The 5,898-nt window shown below is 54.9% G+C and overlaps 1 protein-coding gene across 1 annotated transcript in view; it reads left to right on the top strand.

Moving 5' to 3' along the window:
• ANKRD66 (ankyrin repeat domain 66) overlaps positions 1-5,898 on the top strand; it is a 119,622-nt gene that overhangs the window by 16,272 nt on the left and 97,452 nt on the right. The gene's annotated exons all lie outside the window — the stretch shown is intronic.

Consider the following 5,898-nt stretch of genomic DNA (forward strand, 5'->3'; position numbering starts at 1 on the left):
GCTGGTCCGGGGCGCCCCACCCCCGCACTCCTCTTCCTCCGCCAGTGCCCCCCCAAAAGCACGCTTCCCCCACCGATCCCTTCCAGCATCCAAAGCAGATTTGCAGGCTCAAAGCAAGTTCGTGAGAACAAAATTGCTGAGCAACCAGAAAGTGTGATGTTCAAAAGTTTAATTTATCCGCTCTACAATCAAATCCTGAGTAACAAATTCTATGTACTATATAGAGCAAGAGGAAAATATGGCAAGGAAAAAAACTGTTAGTAGCAGGCATCGGAGTAGGCAGGATTTTTTAAGGGAGGGTGGAATATACTCAGTTGCACAGTGATTTCATGCTCTTTATTGCAGCTCCTAAAACAGTGAATGCATGCCCCCCCCCACCTCAGGCTTTATAAACATTATTTACACAATGGGGTTCCTTCTGATTGGCTGATTCTGCTTCCCTCCTGGAGCCTGATTGGTCTTCTCCTGCAGGCCAGTCAGGTGTTGCATTCTAGGATCCTACCTGCCTCTTGTTCTAGGATCCAAGCTCAGTCCCTAACACCCCTCCCCTCTATGTTCCCCTGGCACCTGGGAGGTTAGCATTCATAGTTGCCAAGGTACGCCAGGTGCCTACATATGCGCTGTGGTCAGGGGTGTCCCTCGGCGGGATTTCTGGTTCTGGCTCTCGTTCCGGCGCTGCCGGCTGCGACGGGGCCTTTTGGTCGGGCGCCGCCGGTCTGCTCTGTCATGGGTCTGGTTCCTGTGGCCGCTCAGCCTCGGGGGTCACCTCTGGCCTTACTAGTTCTGCCTCCCTTGCCTGCTCCTCCTGCTCATGCAGGAGAAGAACCCAGGAAGGATGATTCAGGTGGATAGCTGTGTTGATCTGACATAGTCATAATAAATAACAAGATGAAAGATGAAAAAATCTTTTTAAATAATTCCAGTGCCACCTTAAAGATCAACTAAATATAAGCTTTCAATATATGTTGAAATATACTCAGAGTCGCAAAGTGATTTCATGCTCTTTATTCAGCTCATAGTGGTGAGGAGGAATGAATGAAAGTCCCCTCAAAATATCTGCTTTATATACATTATTTACACAATAGGCTGCACATGATTGGCTAATTCCGGAATTCTACTGTAAGCCAATCAGGTTGTGGATTCATTGCTATCTGGAGCATGATTGGGTGGTTCCTGCTAACCAATCATACTGCTGCATTGTTCTAGACCAATCAGACTGCTGCCTTTTGGAGCCTATTGTTCTAGGACCAATCAGACTGCTGCAGTTTGGATCCTATTCAACTCAGTACATAACACCCCTCCCCTCTAAGTTCCAGTCCTGCCCGGGAGGTCGCATTCATAGTCCTCAAGGTACGCCGGCGGCCTATGTGTGCGTTGCGGCCTGGGGTGTTCCCTGGTCCGGGGTTCAGGTTCTGGCTTGTGTTCCAAGGATGCTGGCTGTGATGGGGCTGTTTGGTCTGGTGCAACCGGCTCGCTCCGTCGTGGTTCTGGTTCCGGTGTCCTTTCGGCCTCACGGGTCCTCTCTGTATTTACTGATTCTGCCTCTCCTGCTTGCCCCTGCAGCTCTATGGGCCTCACTGCCCCACTGTTCCCTTGGGACTCCTCTGACCTGTCCTCCTCCTCCTGGTTTTCTCCCGGGAATCGTCGCCGTATCTGGTCGCAGTGGCGGCGCCAGCATTGCCCCCCATCTGTTAGCACCTCGTACGACACGGGGCCAGTGACCCTGGTGACTGTGGCGGGTACCCATGCAGGGCCTGCCCCAAAATTCTTTGCGTACACTGGGTCCTGGGCCTCGAAGGTCCGGGGGTTCCTGCCTTCCCCCACCACTACCTCATCTTGTGCTCTATCGGGGTGAAGGCGGTCCAATCTGATTGCAAGGCGCCGACCCATTAGTAGTTCAGCGGGGCTCCGGCCAGTCGTTGAGCTGGGGGTGCTGTGCTGTGCTAGAAGGAATGTGGCAAGGCGGTACTCCCAATCCCCTTGCGTCATGCAGCGAAGGGTGTCCTTGGTGGTCCGCACCATGCATTCTGCTTGGCCATTGGTGGCCGGGTGGAATGGCGCCGAACGGATGTGGCGGATGGCATTCTGTACTGTGAAGGTTTGAAATTCTCCTGACGTAAATGCAGTCCCGTTGTCTGAGACGAGAGTGTCAGGGAGCCCGTGGGTTGCAAACAGCCTGCGTAGTACCCGGATGGCTGCGGACGTAGAAGTGGACGGTACCAGTGCGACTTCCAGCCATTTGGTGTAGGAGTCCACCACTATGAAGAATGTTTTCCCCTGAAAGGGGCCAGCGAAGTCCACATGCAGGCGTGACCATGGTGCTTGGGCGGACTCCCAGGACTGGACTGGGGCCCTTGGGGGATCTGGGCGGGATTCTTGGCAGGCCTGGCAGTGTTTGACACAGGCCTCTATCTCTCCGTCGATCCCCGGCCACCACACATAACTCCTGGCAAGGGCCTTCATTCTTACTACTCCTGGGTGTGTCTCGTGTAGGGCTGTGAGGACCCTTTTGCAGAGGGGCTGGGGAACAACGACCCTGCTTCCCCATAACAGGCACCCCTTGTGGGCTGACAGTTCATGTTTGCGGGTTGTGTAGCCGGCGAATTTTGGCCCAGGGCTGCTGCTGGGCCATCCCCTCCACACCCAGTCCAGGACCCGGGAGATCACCCTATCTTTCTTGGAATGGTGTGCAACTTCTTGTGCCTGAATGGGGCGGTCAGGAAGCAGCTCCAGGCTCATAACCTCTTGTGCAGGTGCTGGGTCGGGGCCTGTTTCCGGTAGTGGTAGCCTGCTGAGGGCGTCTGCATGGCCCATCGCCTTTCCAGGGTGGTGAATCAGTGCATACTGGTAGCTGGCAAGGAAAATTGACCACCTGAGAACGCGAGGAGACAGCACTTGGGGGGTCTGCTTTTCAGGGGCAAACAAGCCAAGCAACGGCTTGTGGTCAGTCACCACGGTGAAGGGCCGCCCGTACAAGAAATCATGGGATTTTTTTACTCCCTTCATGATTGCCAGACCCTCCTTGTCGATTTGCGAGTAGTTCCGCTCGGCTTCGTTGAGTGTCTGGAAAAAGTATGCCACCGGTACCTCTCTTCCATCCGGGAGTTGGTGTCCCAGGACAGCGCCGATGCCATAGGGTGAGGCGTCGCATGCTAGCACCACCGGCAGCCTCTCGTCGAAGTGTGCCAAGACCGAGTTTGAGACAAGCAAGTCCTTGACTGCCTGGAATGCGGCCTCCTGGCGCTGGCCCCACACCCCAGGGGCCCGCTTGTCCAGGAGTCTGTGTAGGGGCTCCGCTACCGCCGCCTTGTGGGGAAGGAAGGAATGGTAAAAGTTCAATAGTCCCAAGAAGGCATGAAGTTCAGTCTTGTTCTTGGGCGCTGGGGCATCACAAATGGCCCGTACCTTGTCCCCAGTCGGGTGGACCCCTTCTGCGTCCACCATAAATCCCAGAAAGTCCACTTGAGGCACTCCTAGTAGACATTTTTCCCGCTTCACCTTGAGACCCGCCATCTGGAAACGGTGCAGAACGGTGCGGAGGCAGTCCTCAAACTCCTCTGGTGTGGGCCCGGCAATCAACACATCATCGAAGAAGGGGGTGACACCAGGAATCCCTTTAAGGAGAGAGTCCATTAGATTCTGGAATATGTCTGGTGCCACGCTGACACCGAATTGCAGCCGCTTTACCCTGAACGCTCCTCTGTGCGTCACAATCGTCTGTGCCTCTGCTGTGGCCTCATCTACTGGCAGCTGTTGATATGCTTGGGCCAAGTCCAGCTTGCCAAAAATTTTCGACCCAGCCAGGGTGGCAAGGACATGGCTGACCACTGGCACTGGGTATGCATGGGCCGTGAGGGCATTGTTTATGGTACATTTGTAGTCTGCGCAGATGCGGACCGAACCATTAGGCTTGACGGGTGTGACGATTGGGGTTTCCCAGGGGGCATTAGGCACCGGCTCCAGCACTCCTTGCTCCACGAGCCGGTCCAATTCCTCCTCTATACGGAGTTTCAGGGCGAACGGAACCCGGCGGGCCTTGAGCCTGACCGGTCGTACTGCGGGGTCAAACTGTAGAGCAATGGGGGGGCCCATATACTGTCCCAATTTCCCATCGAAAACCCCTGGAAATTCCTTGCATATGGCGTCCACGTCCACTTGTAAGCTCATGTGGTTCACCCCGGTGATGGCTAGCCCCAGTGGTCCAAACCATGCCAATCCCAGTAAGCTAATGTAGGGGCCCTTGACCACAAGCAAGTCCAGTTGCCGCGTCCGCCCTTGGTATTGCACCCTGAAGGTCCCCACCCCCATTGTGGGGACCTTACGTTTCTGGAAGTCCCGGAGGGTGAATGGGGCCGGCCTGAGTTTGGGACCCCCAGTAGGACACAGTTTCCTTAAGGTCCTTGCCGAGATTATGGATAGAGTTGAACCCGTGTCAAGCTCCATGTGGCATGGGGCCCCCTCTATCTGTACCTCTACATAAATTTTCTCTACGTTGGGGTGGGGCAACTGGTATACCTGGAAGTCCGTGAGCTCCGTCGAGTTGCCTTGGTGCGTTGGGCCCCGGGACCTGGGGCTCTTGGATTGGTCATCTGATGCCTGGCGTCGGGTGGGCCGAGCCCGACACACCCGGGCGATGTGTCCCAATTTTCTGCACTGCCTGCACTCTGCGTTGCGGAAACGGCAGGTCCTCCTCTCGTGACTTTCTCCACAGCTTGCGCAGTTCCCTCCTTCTCGTCGAGGCAGCTGTGGTATGTGGGCTGCTTGAGTGCGCTGCTGTACTCGGTGCACCTCCTCCCTGTCAGATCCTGAGTCGTCGGTGAGGTCTTCGTGGTGGACCCTCGGTTGGGGCGGCTGGCTTGGCCGTGCCTCTTGCGTCGACCTCTCGGCAGCTTCTGTTGCCAGGGCCTCCTCCAGAGCGACTTGGAACGTTAGGTTCTTCTTAGCGTAGAGGCGTCGTTGCAGCTTCTCATCCTTCAGGCCACCGACGAGGTGGTCACGAAGCATGTTCTCCAGCTCTGAGAAGTTGCAGAACCGGGCAGCTTGGCGGAGAGAGGTCACAAACCCAGTTATGGTTTCCCCAGGGGCTTGCTGCTTTGCATAGAAGGCATTTCGACGAGCCACCACTGAGGGCTGTGGCGAAAAGTGCCCCTTCAGCTGTTCCATTATTGTTTTGTATGGCACAGTAGCGACGTCTTCAGGTGCAAGGAGAGCCCGGGCGATTTCAAACGTCTCCTCTCCGCAGACGCTGAAGAATATTGCCCTCTTCTTGGCGTCTTCTTCATCGGTGACCCCTTTGGCTTCTAGGAGGAAGGTGAAACGGGAGGCGTACGCTTCCCAGTCTCCAGATGCTGGATTGAACGGTGAGAAGCTGCTGTCGGTTGCCATTCTGAGTTCCTTGTGTCCCAGAGCTGAAGCCTGGATACACGGTGCGAGGCAGCGGTGCGGCAGGTGGCGGTGCTGCGGTGCTGTGTGTGGCAGTCAGCTCAGCAGGATCCCACCTTCGTCGCCAGTGAAATATACTCAGAGTCGCAAAGTGATTTCATGCTCTTTATTCAGCTCATAGTGGTGAGGAGGAATGAATGAAAGTCCCCTCAAAGTATCTGCTTTATATACATTATTTACACAATGGGCTGCACATGATTGGCTAATTCCGGAATTCTACTGTAAGCCAATCAGGTTGTGGATTCACTGCTATCTGGAGCATGATTGGGTGGTTCCTGCTTACCAATCATACTGCTGCATTGTTCTAGGACCAATCAGACTGCTGCCTTTTGGAGCCTATTGTTCTAGGACCAATCAGACTGCTGCAGTTTGGATCCTATTCAACTCAGTACATAACATATGTTGTTGTTTAGTCGTTTAGTTGTGTCCGACTCTTTGTGACCCCCTGGACCAGAG

The sequence above is a fragment of the Podarcis melisellensis genome, assembly GCF_964234715.1.
Source record: "Podarcis melisellensis genome assembly, chromosome: 3".
Taxonomy (NCBI): Eukaryota; Metazoa; Chordata; class Lepidosauria; order Squamata; family Lacertidae; genus Podarcis; species Podarcis melisellensis.